The following is a 16,214-nucleotide window of genomic DNA, read 5'->3' on the forward strand; positions in this document are numbered from 1 at the left end:
ACAGAAGGGCTAGGATTTGGCCACAGGCTGGATCGTCTCCTAAGACCACATGCTTCACGTTGAAGGTTCCTCAGAGCAAGAACACTGACGGCCTCCCGAGTCCCATGGCTTTACCTTAACCTCCTCCAGTTTGCCTTTCCAGGTCTTGATGGAATTAATTTGGATTACCAGGGACTTAATATTACGACCATCAATCTTGCTAGTTATACAACGTGCTTTCTTAGTAGAAGACATGCAAGAAAAGAAACTGCTGCCTCCATAGATTGATTTCTTCCGGTGAATTCCAGTATAGGCCAAGAATTTGCAAGAAGTGATGTGTGTGTTTACAGAGGATTAAGAAGCCAACCAGGTTCAAAACCATGGTTCTTTCTGTTTATCTGTAGAGCAGATCTGCTTAAGGTAAAATTGACCCTAGGTCTTCATGCCTGACCCCTGCCAGGTGGATTTCCATGGAGACATCTTCACTGTTAGCAATCCTTCACTCCACAAGAGCCTGCCAGGAAGAGAAATATCCAAAGTCCATTTTGAGCTTTCAGCCTGGGATTTCCTTGAGATTTGTCATGGATGCTGGGGCATTCACTGGCATGTAGGGCGGAAGGATAAAGAAGAGGCCGGGCTTTGTACACATCATCTCTGCATCAGTCACTGGGAGGGATGGCTCTGCTTTGTACTGGCTGCTCAACAGCCCGGAAGAGAGAGAGAGAGCATGCAGCTTTTCCCTAGCTGCACACGTGCTGAGAAACTGGAAACGTTGGGGGGCAGCAGTTGCAAGTTTTTGGGGGCCTTCAGGAAGTGTCTGCTCCTTAAAACTCAAAGAGGAGGGATACTCTTCTTCTTTAAGAATCCAACCTTCAATGGAAAATGGATCCAAGAGTCATTTGAAAGAATTCCCCAGCCCACACACTCAAATACCACCAACTTGAGCACCCTGACAATAAGGACAGAGGGTTTGGGTCAGAAAGGAGGAATAATATTGGCCGTAGTGGGAAGATGGACCAAGGGACCTGCTCAAGCCAGGGGAGTGGGAGCTGCTGGGGCTGACTCTGGGCCTCCTGAAGACACACACTCCAAGGTGCGTTCCCCAGTGATGTGAGCAGTAGACACAGGACAGGTTTCCAGATTCCAAGTCCCGTGAGGGAAGAGCACGCCCTCTTTGTTTTCCTTGTCTTCATTGTGCCTTCCCTGACAGCTTCAGGCTGGCCTGACGCATCCCAGGAATACTTGCCAACAGAAAGCTTGCAGGAGATGGCACTGACTTGGGGTGATTTGGGCACTGGCTTTCCATCATCCCCACAACCCCACCTGAAATAGGTTTTCTCTGTTTATCCCTGGCTATCCTGGAACTTATTCTGTAGACCAGGCTGGCCTCCAACTCAGAGATCTACTTGCCTCTGCCTCCCGAGTGCTGGGATTAAAGGTGTATGCCACCACATCTGGCTTCCACATCATTTTTAATGCATAGTTTTGTGGCATTATGTATATCCACATTGTGTGTAATCGGCATTATTATCCATCTTTTCCATTATTTCTTTAGATATAGTCTTATTATGTAGCCTGGGCTAGTCTGGAACTCTCTACATACCCAAGGCTGACCATGAGTATTGTGATTTCAAGTGTGTGCTACTATATATGATGAGACTTTTCCAACAGTGGGAACGGAAGCTTTGTGCACCCACAAGCCCTCTCTCTCCCCATAGCATCTACTATTCGACCAGTAACTTCCATTCTTCCTCTGTCTCTGGAACTGGATGAGTCTAGGTACTGACTCTAAGTGAAATCACAGAGTACTTATGCTTTTGTGTCTGGTATATTCATCAGCTGAATGTTTTCAAAGTTTATTGAATTCTGTTCTTTTTGAGAACTGGACAACATTCCATGGTATGTGCATGCTACCCTTCGTTTACCCATCTGCTGATGGACCCTGAAGTCGTTTTAACCTTTGGGGTCTGGTGACTGTGTTGCTGTGACAGGGATGCTCTGAGCATGCATCCATTCAGGTCCTTGCTTTCAATTATTTTGAGGATAAAATAGAGCATTTATTTTTTTCTATAGTGTTCTGTGATTTTCAGAGCACACCAAAACATTTACTGAATCCTGTGAAGCAGCTAGGTAGATAGAGGCTTTTTATTTTTGGTGACAGTAAACTAAGGCTTCAAAAAGTAAACAGGGGGAGTAGATTCAAACCCTGACCTTCTAACAAGTCTAGGGCTCCTGTTACCGCAGAGCACACAGTGTGAGGGTTGTAGTGATGTCTCCCATAATCACTGCCTTATCTCACATTCTGGCACAGGGTTGATCCACAGAGTAGCTAGCATGGGCATTTCATGGATACTCAGGGAAATACACTTGGTAATTTGGATGAGAACCTGAGTGAGCCTTACAAAGTCTGTAATGTCTCTGAGGGAGACTTAGCTTGATGACTGATAGTGGGCCATTGTGGTACAGAGGATGATGTCATGTACTCCATACCTTCTCCTATGCCAGGGCCTCTGTGAGTGTGCTGAGGAGATGGCCCCAGTGCCTCTGAGCTGCACCTGCCGGAAACCTGAGTTCAATAAAGAACACTTAACTGCTGGCTCCTGCCCTGTAGTTACCGGAAAGCAAACTACAGGTTCATCCTGCTTTGCTTGTTTAAGAAGACGTCACAGCCCCGAGAGGAGAAAGAAATCTCAAGCATTTTGTGAGCATTGTCATAATGTGATGTGAATGAAGATATCAAGAATGTTTGTTACAGTAAAGTGCAAAGAGAAATACCCCTGAAAGTGGGAGACAGGCCTTGTCCTCAAAAATATCTAGAAGCTGGAGAATGAATGTGTATACTACTTACTTCCCCCCCCCCCCCATGACGAAACACCATGAGCAAGGCAGCTTACAGAAGGAAGCGTTAGTCTGGTGCATGGTTCCAGAGGGCTGAGTCTGTGGTGGGAACATGGCAGCAAGCAGCAGGAATGGTGGCAGGCACAGGATGCTGAGGTCACACATCTTGACCTGTGAGTACAGAGCGGAGAGAGCAGCTGGAAGTAGAGAGAGCCTTTGAAGTCCCAGAGCCCACTCCCACTCCCAGGGACACACCTACCACTGCGAGGCTGTACTTCCTGAACCTCCCCAAACAGCGCCACCACCTGGGAACCAGCATTAAACCATCTGTGCCTATGGGGGCAATTCTCATTCAAAACACCACCATGTGTCATTGAAATAGATCCAGAATGCAATGGTGGGGGATGCAGGGGACCAGAAAGGGATGGGGTGAGGGACGGTGCTGGGAAGGATGAATAAGAGGGAAGGATAATAAAGAATTCCACACTTCTTTATATACTAAGCAAAAAGGTAACAAAACAAAACTCCAAAGGATCCAGCGTCACTTTTAAGATGCACGTACGTTCTTTGCCCGCATTATCAGAACACCGCACAGCCTGGAAGCCCCTTATTTTGACAAGTCTTATTGAAATCGAAGGTAAAGAAGTCGACTTTCCCGGGAGAGGCTGTTCCATTGCTGTTGGACTCAGTTCTGCAGTCGGCCTCATCCACAGCAGGTCTGCAGCAGCCTGGGCACAGCCAGAACCACCGTCGCTCTGGGAGAAGTGGATCAGTCACTGGTCTTTCCTGCCTTTGCTGAAGGTGAGAAGCGTCCAGGGGCCAAGGGAAGCTAACTTCAGCACCGGCCTCTTTACCTCCCAGTTTATTCAGAGGCCCAGGACCTTAGCCGTCCTGTTTGGAGAGCAGCAGGAAGAAAGATTCAAACTGAGCTTTCCAGGGCGCATGGAGATTTAGCCAGTTTGTTTTTACTAGATTTATTATTATCATCATCATCATCATCATCATCATCATCATCATTATCACCTTAGACAGGAAAGATGGTAGAATTCATGCGAATTGCATGTAATTAACAAGAATGTGTTGGAGGAGAGGTAGACAGACAAACAGCTTGACTGGACTTTCCTTCCCCTACCCTCTAACCCCACATGTGTCCTGGAAAGTTCATGGGGATGCTGCTGGACTGAAAATTCCAGGAAACATTGGCATTCGTCAAGCATCGAATAATTACTGGAATTTGTTAGATAATTACTAGCTCTCCCTGCCACTCTCCTCAGTGGAGACCTGGCCTGAGCATTCTCCAAGTCTGAACCGTTAGAGATGAACCCCAATCAATAGAGCACCAAGTAATGGAGAGTTACTGCAGAGAGCAATCCACTTAAAGATCCCTGCCAGCATCCACACACAAAGATGCTACAGAAGCACATGCATATTTAAAATCTCTGATCAAAGCGTAACATGAGCATTCTGCCTTGTGACACCCTACACCTATCATTTAAAGTTAAGTCTTTTGGCTTTTCAACAAGGGCATCCTTTTATTTTACAACATGCAGTATATTTGTAACAACTTGTCATTTTCCTGAATTCAGTTCACCACCCTTGCAAGGATGGAAAAGGAGTGCTGTAAATGGAAGATTGTGTGTATGTGTGTGTGTGTGTGTGTGTGTGTGTGTGTGTGTGTGTGTGTGTGTGCGTGTGTGTGTGTGTGTGTGTGTGTGCCAATGGCAGCCTGACTCTCTGTGGGAGAGGAAGGTGGAGGGGCCTAAACAGCTCTAAACAACCCAAGGGACTTATCTGTGTTCATTCTTGACCACACATCTCTGGGACCATGACCAACTGTCAGGTTAAGGGTCATTTCAGAGTGATACTAGGGTCATCTTCTGATAGGAGGAAAAAGGAATGCAATATTTAGTAAACTCTGCCAAGCACTGTCCATTCTTCATGATGACCCTGTCAGAGAATTTCCGTTTTGTAATCCATTAACAATTGGAACAACAACAGCACACTTTAGGAGCTGATGAAATGGATCAGTTGGTAAAGTGCCTGCGTTTAAGCAAGGGTGTGGATCCTCAGCACCCACATAAGATCTGGGCACAACAGTGCACATGTGTAACCTCAGCACTGAGGAGTAGAGGGAGCTGTAGACAGGCAGATCTGGAAATGGCTGGCCAGCCAGTCTAGCCAATTGGTGAAGTCCAGGTTCAGTGAGAGACCTGGCCTCAAAGAAACAAGGTGGGGTACAACCGAGGAAGACACCCAACACTGACAACTAGTCTCCACATGCATGAAAACACAGGTACACACATACTTACATACACATGTGCACACATATAGGAATACATTCAACACACACACACACACACACACACACACACACACACACACACACACATGCTTGCACGCACACACCCCTTAGATCAGAGCAATTTAAAAACCTGGTTAAAATCACACAGTAAAGCCGGGCGGTGGTGGCGCACGCCTTTAATCCCAGCACTCGGGAGGCAGAGCCAGGCGGATCTCTGTGAGTTTGAGGCCAGCCTGGGCTACCAAGTGAGTTCCAGGAAAGGCGCAAAGCTACACAGAGAAACCCTGTCTCGAAAAAAGAAAAAAAAAAAAATCACACAGTAAGTACATAGAAGAGCCGAGATCTGATGTCGCAGCCGCTGCCCTTTCTCAGCTTGATGGATGGTGACTGGGGTTATGGTCCGTTAGTTCTGTTTTGGAGGGAGGCAATGAGGCAGCAGCTGGCATCAGAACATGCCTTCCCTAGGCAAGGAACGAGAGGGCAGAAATAACCTCATCTTGGTGGTCCTGAGGGACTTGAGGGTGGAGGAAAGGTAGATGCCAGGAACACTGTGTGTTCAGAGTGTTTTCACGGCATCCATGGGACCAATCAAAGCCTGGCACGAGCCACTTAGCTGTGGACAGCTGGAGCAGAGGTGGGCTCTGAGGTTTCCTCACAGATGGCAGATACTCTAGAAGGAGATTCAAATAGATACTGTTTACTTGACAAATATTTATCGCGCTCTCCTTTTACTCGGGTATTGACATAGGAGTGAGCAGATCAAAGTCCCTCCCTTAAATGGGTCTCTGGTCTAGTGAGAGCCAGGGGACAACCTTAACCCTTAACACCTGGATTAACAAACAGGCAGTGATAAGGTGGAGGAGGTGAGTTTGCTGGTGTGTGTGTGTGTGTGTGTGTGTGTGTGTGTGTGTGTGTATGTATTCATATAAAGTGGATAACGAAGGCCTGACGAATGAGGTGACACAGAGCTGGGCCTGGACATGCTGGAGGGTAAATCCTGGGGCTCCCAGCTGAAGGAACAGTGAGCACAGGTCATGAGGCATGTACATGGTGTGTTTGAGACACAAGGGACCAGTGTAGTTGAGCAGAGGGAGAGGAGGGCAGGGACTATAGGATGTGGCCCGAGAGGCAGACAGGGCCAAAGAATAAAGGATGCTTCAGGCCAGTGTGACTGTAAGTTACGGCCAATTAGTTTTGTTTTGGAGGGAAGCAATGAGGCTGCTGGATGTTTCATTTGTTTTCGATAGAATCATTCCATGCAATCTAGGCTGCCTTCAAACTGTGATCCTCCTGCCTCAGCCTCCCATATGCCGCCATACCTGCTTGGATGTTGGGATCTTATTCTGAGGTATCTGGGAAGTCATTGGGTTTTGAGCAGAGAGGTGGCACCATCTGGCTTTTACTTGGACAGATTTGTTCTGGCTGCTGTGTCGAGAAGAGCCTGTATTAGAATAAGGGTTAAGGCACACTACCAGTCAGGAGGCTGTTGCAGCCATCCTGGAAGTGGGAAGATGCCCTGGCCAGAGGGGTCTCAACCGGGGGCGACCCACCTGCGGGAGAGAATGAAAGGGACGGGGAGACACGAAGGAAGACAGCAAGACAGGGTGATGATGGTTTTGTTGGGAGTGGGTAGTTAAAGCCTGACTGGGTACAAGTAGGAAAGGGAGGAGAGGCAGTGGGGTCAGCCAGTTAGTGTAGACAGAGCTGTTGAGGAGTGTGCTACAAAGACGAGCAGGGAGAACTTGGAATATAGCCCAGAGGTAGATTGCTGTAGATAGTCTGGCAAGCATGAGGCCCTAAGTTTGATTCCCAGTAAGAAAGTGGGGCAAGAGTTAAATGGGAGCTCAAGAAAGGATTTTATTGCTGGGCGGTAGTGTCGCATGCCTTTAATCCCCGCACTCGGGAGGCAGAGGCAGGTGGATCTCTGTGAGTTCAAGGCCAGCCTAGTCTACAGAGCGAGATCCAGGAGAAGCTCCAAAACGACACAGAGAAACCCTGCCTCAAAAAATATGTGGGAACATTCTACAAGTTTCTGTGCCTGTGGAATTGAGTGATAGAGAGGAAAAGACTTAAGCACGTTGCTTCAGGAGGCAGAGGTGAGAACTGGGATGGCCAACGGGTAGGAAAGGTCATCTGAAGGTCAGTGGGGAGCAGTGAGCCTGTGTGCAGAAAGCCAGGAGTGGAGGGGGCAGGACCAGGAGCAGGGTAGATGTGATGGAGGATGGTCAGGAGGCAAAGGACAGCTGCTGAGAACAGGGTGGGACAAGGCTGAGAGAGTCATCTGAGGGGACAAGTGGGTGGGGGGCTGAGGTGAGGGCTCAGTTCAAGTGAAGGGCAGTGGCTAAGCTGTTGAAATTTAAAGTGAGTTGAAGTGCAGTGGCTCCAGTCTTTACAAAGGCAGAAACAGCCCTTGGTGCCCTTTGCCATTTCCTCTGTGAAATCACTTATGTCCCGCTATTCCCCTTTCCCCTCCTCCTTACACATTATAAAACACAAAACGAATCCGATGTAAGGGGAGTAAAATTTCTAACGGTGTGCATCTTCTTCTCCAAATCCTCCAAAGATTCCCTTAAGTTAGAATTCAAACTCCAGCCGTGGTTCCCAGAGCTGTTAACCCTGGATGTCCCAGCTGACTGTCCACTGGTCCTCTGGAGAAGCCATGCACTACTCTTAGCTGGCCTTCTTCCCATTCCTGCCAGCATCTGTGTGAGCCTGTGAGCAGAAGCTGACACCTTCCCTCCACCTGTCCTTTGCCCAAGCATCTGGCCTTCTGAGCTCATGTCCCCTGACAGCCCAGGCTGCCTTTCCCTGCCTTTGCATGATGCTCCATGCGGAGCAGACACTGAACACTGGGCTCTTTCTGAGTACTTTACATGGAGTTTTTGTTTCCTGCTTATGTTGGGTGAATCTGAGGTCAAGGATAGCTCTCCTTCTAGCATGGCAAAATATGCCATGATCTGACCAGGGCCCCAAAAGAAGGCAGGACTGGTAGGCTAGTCTCAGGCAGGGCCCCAACTTTCCTCCTAGGGTCCTGGCAATGCACATTTGCAAATCTCAGTAAGCCATTATTTACAAAATGTCCCCAGGTCAGAACGACCTGTGATTGTCTCCAGCCTCCTCCCCTCTGCAGCTCTTCCAAATGCTGCATGGATTTCATTGGAGCTGAAGGCCCCATGAGGCAGCCTGGGTGTTGCTATTTCCTCCAGGACGGTTGCTGGTGCAGAGAATCGTCAGCATCCCACAGCTGGCAGGGAGGTCACCCATATTGAGGCCTCTCTACCCCCTGGGTGGCATCAAATTGAGCCCCACACAGTTATTAGAGGCATAATGGGATTCATTTCAGCCAAGACTGCCTGGCTGGGGCCGAGCTTATTTTAATTTTCAATGTTAATAAACTCATGGCTAGTGCCTTCTCCACACCGATGTGCCTCACACCCCATTTCTTCTGCCCATTAGGCAATTATCAGTGATGCCTCTGTTCCCAGCCCCTCTTAACCATGGAGCAATTATGCTTATTTGGAGAAGGATGAGGGAGCTTGGCGGGCACGGAGGGGGTGGGGTGGGGGCAATGGGGTGGGGTGGGGTGGTGGTGGGGTGGTGGTGGTGGTGGTGTAAATGCAGTGGTGTAGAACTCTTTCCCACCACCATCAGGTGTACCCTGGGTACCTCCCTGTGGTAAGAAACCAGGGCTGAGACCCCCAGTCTTTACAAAAGCAGAAATAGCTCTTGGTCCCCTCTTGAGTCCCTAGGCATGCCACCTGAGCTGGCCCTGGCTGCCCTAGGCCTCCAGCTCTCTGTGCTGGGCTGAGAAAAGAGCCCAACCAGCCTGGGAAATGAGCTGCTGATGTCCTTCATTTATCTTGAAACGGGGAAGTTTTCAATAGGTCTTAAGTGTGTGTTAATGCATCGAGAGTAATGATCCCTTTATTTACAAAGTTGTTTAATTCCTCACTTTTGTGCTCCTTGTGGGTCTGAGTGGATTTTTCATTTACCAAGTTACTCCATGATTTTCACAGCTACTTAAGCAACCCTGTCTCTCCCATTCCCTCCCAATCTGATTGAAAGTGGAGCAAAGTGATTGCCCACGAACTTAGAGTCCGCTGCAAAATCTTCCTGGGTCAGCAGACTGGTTCATAGGAAGAGCCAGTGAGGCCAGGTGTGCCCTGGAGCCAAGACCAGGCCATAGCTCCACACTCAGGAAGCAGAGCCTTCATCCCAGTCCAGCATCAAGTCCCCTACGGCTCTGAGATGGCATCAGCCCACCCGATGGTCCTCCTCTGCCTGACCTGGTTACACCCTAGTGCTTGCCTGCTTGTCCCCCATGTCTCCAAGTCTCTGTCCTACTTGACAAGTTTCAATAATTTTCAATCATTGGTGCCAGCTTGTGTGCAAAGGTCCTTTCAGAACATAGCAACTAGGGGCCCCTGGCTGAGAGATTTCCAAGTTGAGGTTTCCTATTTGTTATGGTTGCCATGTCATGTTAGTGGCTTGCAACTGGTTACTTTTTTAAGTTTACCTTTTACATCTATTTATTTATATTGTGTGTGAGGATGGGAGCAGGGGGGTGCTTGAGTGCCAGGCACTTTTATGGAGGTCAGAGAATGACCTTGGGGAGTCAGTTTCTCCTTCCACCACGTGGGTCCAGGGGAATCCAACTCCTGGTCAGGTTTAGCGGCAACTGTGTTTACTCACTGATCCGTCTTGCTGGTGCACAATTTTGGTTTTGGAGACAAGGTCTCCCTGTTGTACAGGATGACCTCAGCTGGACCCTGACTCCAGTCTCGGAATAGCTGGGATTACAGACACTTACTACCACAACCAGATAGTAACTTGGGACTTTTCACAGAGATGAAAAAGAACAGCACAGTACAGGGAACACTAGAGAGCATCATACTTAGTGACAGGGAATACTCTTTGCTGGGGTCTTGTTTGAATTTGTTCTTCCACTAAAGAACCACTGAGTCTCCAGTCTCCATCAGGCTGAGTTCTCAGGAACAGATTTCAGTCATGTGCTTCTGTCTGTATCAGCTTGTAGATAAGTTTCCCACCCCTGGATTCAACCAGCCATTGATCAAATAAAGCATTTATATGAAACATGTGGACTTTTTCTTATCACTATTTTCCAGTGATCCAGTAGAGCAGTATATTTACATAGCATCTATTTCATAGCAGATGTAAGTAATCTAGAGATGATTTAGAGAACAAGAGAGGGTGTGTGCTGGTCACAGGAAAATGCAAGATGCCGTTTTCCATAGGGAACCTCAGTACCTGCAGGTTTTGGTACCCACCAGGTCCTGGAAGGAGGGCTTGATGGACATCTCAGAACTGATATATTTACACTGGCTCACAATACAAAATGTATCCCTTATTCTGCCTCCATGTAAAGGATCTTGGAGGAACCCTATGCCGTGAGTTCCTGGCATAACTCAGGATCTGTGCATCTCTGACCTGTTTTGGCTCAAGGTTCTCACCAGCCAGTCTTGACCCTGATTCCAGTCATTAGTCCTCTTGGTTGCACAGTGCTTGACCAACAGGATCCAGACTTTGTGCTTTAAACATTGCTCCCCCTGTAGGGGCTGGAGAGATGGCTCAGTGGTTAAGAGCACTCCAAGTTCTTCCAGAGAACCCGTGTTGGGTTCCCAGCACCCACATGATAGCTCACAACTGTCTGTAACTCCAAGTCCAAGGTATCTGATTTCCATGCCTGGCCTCCACCAGCATACACATGGTACATTTGCATTATATAAATGCAAAGGACTTGTCAGGTAAAAAGAGAGAAGAAAAAAATAAAAAAAAAATAAGTAAAATAAATAAAACAGGACATTATGAGACAAGGAACCTCCAAAGATGACACTGAGTTAGTTTTCGGTCAACCATCTACCGCTGGCCATGCAGCCTACCCTTGAGTAGTTTGCCTCCCCAGTGAGGCTCCCTGGGAGAAAAGCTAAATTTTCACTTGCAAGTGGTTATCAATTGGAGATAGCTTCTGAGTTAGGCATAGGGACATGTGTTCACTTCTTTCAGCTCTAGGACCCCATCTGGTGCAGACCCGAGCAGGCCCTGGGCATGCTGCCTCAGTCCCTGTGAGTTCATCTGTGTGCTGATCCTGTTGCTTTAGAGGGCCTTGTTTTCTTGGTGTCCTCCATTGTCTCTGGCTCTTACACTCTTTCTGCCTCCTCTTTTGTAGGGTTCCATGAGCCTTGAGGGGAGAGATTTGATGGAGACATTTCATTTAGGACTGAGTATCCCAAGACCTCTCACTTTCTGCACATTGTCCAGCTGCGAGTCTCTGTATTTGTTCCCATCGACCGCAGGAGGAAACTTCTTTGATAATCAAGAAGACATTGATCTATGGGTATAGCAGAATATTTATAGGAGTCATATTATTGCTGTTAGGAGTCATTTATTAGCAGAACAGTAGTATTTGATTTTCTCCTGATTCCCTGCTCTCTCTAGTCTCAGGGTTTTGGTCACCCAAGCAGTGTAAGGTATGGGTTCCATCTCATGGATGGGGCCTTAAGTAAGATCAGATATTGGCTGGTTACTCCCACAAGCTTTGGACAGTATCTGTATGATAGCTACAGTTTGGTTTGATTCAGCCCTCTGTGAAGAAACACTATTGGTAGCCTTATACTCAAAAAGGGCATTGTGTTTAGACTTTCCACACCATCTTAAACAGAAGGCACCATGCAAGCTTCCAAAGGAGGGAAGCAACCAACAGTCCTACCTAGCTCTGACATCTATGAACCATAACAACCATCAGTATGGCATAATGACCCCAAGGGTACAGTAGTGACATGCATTCCTTGGCTGTAACCAACATCTCTCTAATGAATACATGGGGCATTTCCTTGTTATGGTAAGAATTGGAGGAGACTATGATTCCCATTGGGTGGGAATAGGGATGTTAAATACTCTGAACCTTGCCAGACAGCCCTAGCTAACTTGCTGGTCATCTAGAGACAACCACACAGCATCAGCTCCCCAGAGCAGCACAACCAGACCTGGGTTGGCTGTAGTGTGTGGTCAGCAAGAGGACCTCGGGGAAGAGTGGAGAAAACCTTAGCTCACACCTTTATGCTTCAATTCAGAATGCTCAATAACAGCATGGTACTTTGTCCTCTATCAGCCCAGCTCTTCAGTGCGTCTCCACTGGTTTCCAACTCTGAGGTGAAGAGAAAAGTGTGATTAGTTATCAGCCTCTAATATAAACTTTAAAAAATATTATATTATCATTCAATAAAGATTGTTTCTCATCTTGATTTTCCAGAGAGGACGTCATCCTCCATTTGGAAAATAACCATTTCTTTTATTGTTTGAGAATTTCATAATGTACACGATGTGTTTTGATCAAATCTACCCTTATCCTCTGATTCCCTCTCCTCCAATTCCTCTCCTGCCTTCCCACTGCTTTCCCCTCTGAACTTCGCGCTCTAGTTAAAAATAGAAAAACCCACTGAGTTCATTCAATGCTGCCTGTGTGTGCAGAGGTGTAGGACCATCTCCTGGAGCATGGCTAGCCTCGCAGGGGCTGTATCCCCGAAGAAAATTGACTCCCTCATCCTCCCAGCAGCCATCAATCACCAATAGCTCATCACTATGGGTGGACTTTCGAGAGCACCAGCCTCACGCTCGGGTTTTGGTTGGCTTGATCTTGTGCTGGTCTTGTGTGTGCAAGTCACAGCTGCTGGGAGTTCATGTGTGCACTTATGCACTTATGCACGTGTGCACTCATGCGTGCACTGTTGTGTCAAACACTGTTTCACTGTGGATGCCCACTGCCTCTGGCTCTTCCTATCTCTCTGCCTCCTTTTCAGAGATGATCCATGAGACTTTGGTGATGACAGTGTGACATGGATGTCGTATTCAGAGCTAAGTGGTCCACAGTCTCTTATTGTCTGTGTGTTAACCGGTTGTGGGTCTCTGTATTAATGATCATCTACTGAAAAAAGAAACTTCTCTGATCATCTTCATCATCTACTGGTTGAGCGATGCTCTAATCTACAGGTATTTTTCTTTTCATGACCACATTTTGTCCATACTATGACTTAGAATTTTTTTTTAAGATTTTATATATATATCATTGTTTTGCATGCATGGATGGATGTGTACCACATACCACATACATTGATAGCAGTAAGTCAGAACAGGTTGTCAGATCGTCTAGTCCTGGAGTAATCGATGGTTGTGAGTCACCAGGTAGGTGCTGAGAACTAAACCCAAGTCTCCTACAAAAGCAGCAAATGCTCCTAACCACTGAGCCATCTCTCCAGCCTTCTACACCAGGACTTTCAACAGTTACGTCTCAGTGCAACACATAGAGATGCTGCATTTTGCCTAATAAATTCTCTTCCCAAAGACATTTAAGCTGCCCCCATTTTTTTGTGTTTCTGGTGTTGTATTGAATGTATCTTATGTACCCTAGTATATAATTTTGATTTTTTTGTGATAAATTCTGATTAAGGTTTATGCATGTATTTAAATTTATTAAAAGTTAATAAGGTTAAAATAAAAAAAACGTTCTATGGAAGTATAATTGGCACTCAATATACTACCCATTTCTCTATTTCTTTTTTCTTTTTTTTTTACTGTAATTAGATTTTTTAAAATATAGTATACTCTGATTATGGTTTCCCCTTCCCCAATTCCTCCCACTTCTCTACCTACCCAAATCCATACCTTTCTTTTTTTTCTCTCATTAGGATACAAACAGGCATCTAAAATAATAATAAAATAAATATTTTAGGTGAAATAAAAACAAATAAACAAGAACAGGACAAAACAAACAGATAAAAAATATCCAAAGAAAAAGCTCAAGAAATACATATAGATGCAGAGACACACATATTAGTTCACACAGAAATCCCATAGAAATATAAAACCTTAAACCACTATATATACATGAAGGACCTATAAGATTAGGAAATAAAACACTGACAAAGCATTATGAGACAAAGACCCTTCCCCAATACCATCGAGTTCATTTTATGTTGACCATCTACTGTTACACAAGGTGCCCGGCCTTAAGTGTGAGTCCTTTGGAGAAAACTAACTTTTCATTTGCAAGTGGTTATCAATTGAGATAATTTCTGGTTAGGGAGGAGGGCTCGTGTCCACTTCCCCTTTCAGTGCTGGGACCCCATCAGGCCCCATGCATGCTGCCACAGTGTCTGTGAGTTGATATGTGCACCAATCCTGCTGTGTTTAGAAGGCCTTGTTTCCTTGGTGTTCCCTGACCTCTCTGGCTCTTACAGTCTTTCTGCCTCTTCTTCCACAGGGTTCCCTGAGCCCTGAGGGGAGGGAACTGATGGAGACATCCCATTGAGGACTGAATGCTCCAAGGTCTCTCACTCTCTGCACACTGTCCAGCTGTGGGTCTCTGTATTTGTTCCCATTTGCTGCTGGAGGAAGCTTCTCTGATGATGGCTGAGCAAGGCACTGATCTATGGGTATAGCAGAACGTAGTTAGGAGTCATTTTATAGCTATGCTTCTTAATCAGAACAGTGTTATTTGGTTCTCCCCTGTGTCTCTGGCCTATCTATGGTGTTGGGGATAAGCTCCGTTTCATGAGTGGTCCTTAAACACAATAGGATATTGATTGCTTCCTCCCACAAGCTTTGTGCCATCATTGCCCCAGCACATCTTGCAGGCAGGACACCATTGCAGGTAGAAGGGTTTGTGGCTGGGCTGGTGTTTATGTTTCTCCTTTGGTAGCATGCTTAGTACCTTCCAGTGCCATGAACACTAGTCTGTAGGGGTGTAGGTTCTAGGCAGGCACCAGCTCAACGTCTCCATGTTCAATAAGTTGTGTGGGTGTTGTCTTCAACAGTGGGGCCTGACCATGAGTTTGTGGAGAGCAGCCAACAGCCTTGGCAACAGCCCCTGTTGTTTGGGGGTTCCCATGGGACCCCTTTGGCCAACATTTCAATTAGATGTAACCCATTCCTGGAACTGGAAGCTTCATTTGGTGACGATAAATATTGAGTTGGGCTTCTGTCTCCCTTGCTATTTGGTGATTCTGTTTAGATCACCTTCACATATGTGTCAATTTTAGGAAAGTTTCTGCTGTATTAGGTTTCTATACTGCCCCTCAAATGGCCCTTAATTTTAGCAGTCTCTTCCTCACCTTTCCCTCCCCCTCCCCACTTGATCCTCCCATTCCAGCCCCCCACCCCCATCCATCCATAACTGTCTTTCTATTTCCCTGTCCTAGGGTGGTCCAATCCTCCCCACTAGGCCCTTGCTTTATACCTAACCTCTGAAGTTACATGGATTGTAGCCTGCTTAATAAGAACTTAACAGCTAACACCCACATAAAAGTGAATACTGTATTTGTCTTTTAGGGTCTGAGTTACCTCACTCAGGATGATTTTTTTTCTAGTTCCATTCATTCACTTGCAAATTCTATAATTTCATTTTTTTAACAACTGAATAATATTCTATTGTGTGAATGTACCACATTTCCTTTATCCATTCACCCATGAATAGACTAAGTTGTTCCAATCTAGATTGGTCCAATTTATGACTATTATGACTAGAGTAGCAATGAGTATGGTTGAACAAGTGAGACTATCCATTTTTAAACACTTGGTAAGCTTTGACATAGATGTGCCTCAATGAAACCATTACCACGATGTGAGAGTGAACATGCACAATACCCTTGCACCCCACTGCAGCCTCCTACTTCCTGATGGCTCCCCTCCTGTACCTCAAGGGTATTTCTACTGCACTCTGATCTACTGTTTATGGAATCTCCTGTAAGGGGCCATATACAATATATCTTCTTGGTCTGGCTTCTTTCACTCAGCGTACGTATTATAAGATTTGCTCGTGCTGCTAAAGGTGCCAGCTCTCGTACAGCTAGAGTACACTTTAGCCATCTGTTCCTATATTGATGTTTTTTTGGGCTGTTTCCAGCTTGAGGTTATTAGAGATGAAGCTGGTGTGAATATTCGTGTCCAAGAGTTTGTGTAGATTTTCTTTGGGTAACATTTAGGTCATATGCAGATGTATGTTTAACAGTTTAAGAAATGGCCAGATTGATAGAGTGGATGTATCCAATTAAGATTTTCATTGTTTAATTAAGGTAATGCA

Source organism: Peromyscus eremicus, chromosome 3 (assembly GCF_949786415.1).
Source record: "Peromyscus eremicus chromosome 3, PerEre_H2_v1, whole genome shotgun sequence".
Taxonomy (NCBI): Eukaryota; Metazoa; Chordata; class Mammalia; order Rodentia; family Cricetidae; genus Peromyscus; species Peromyscus eremicus.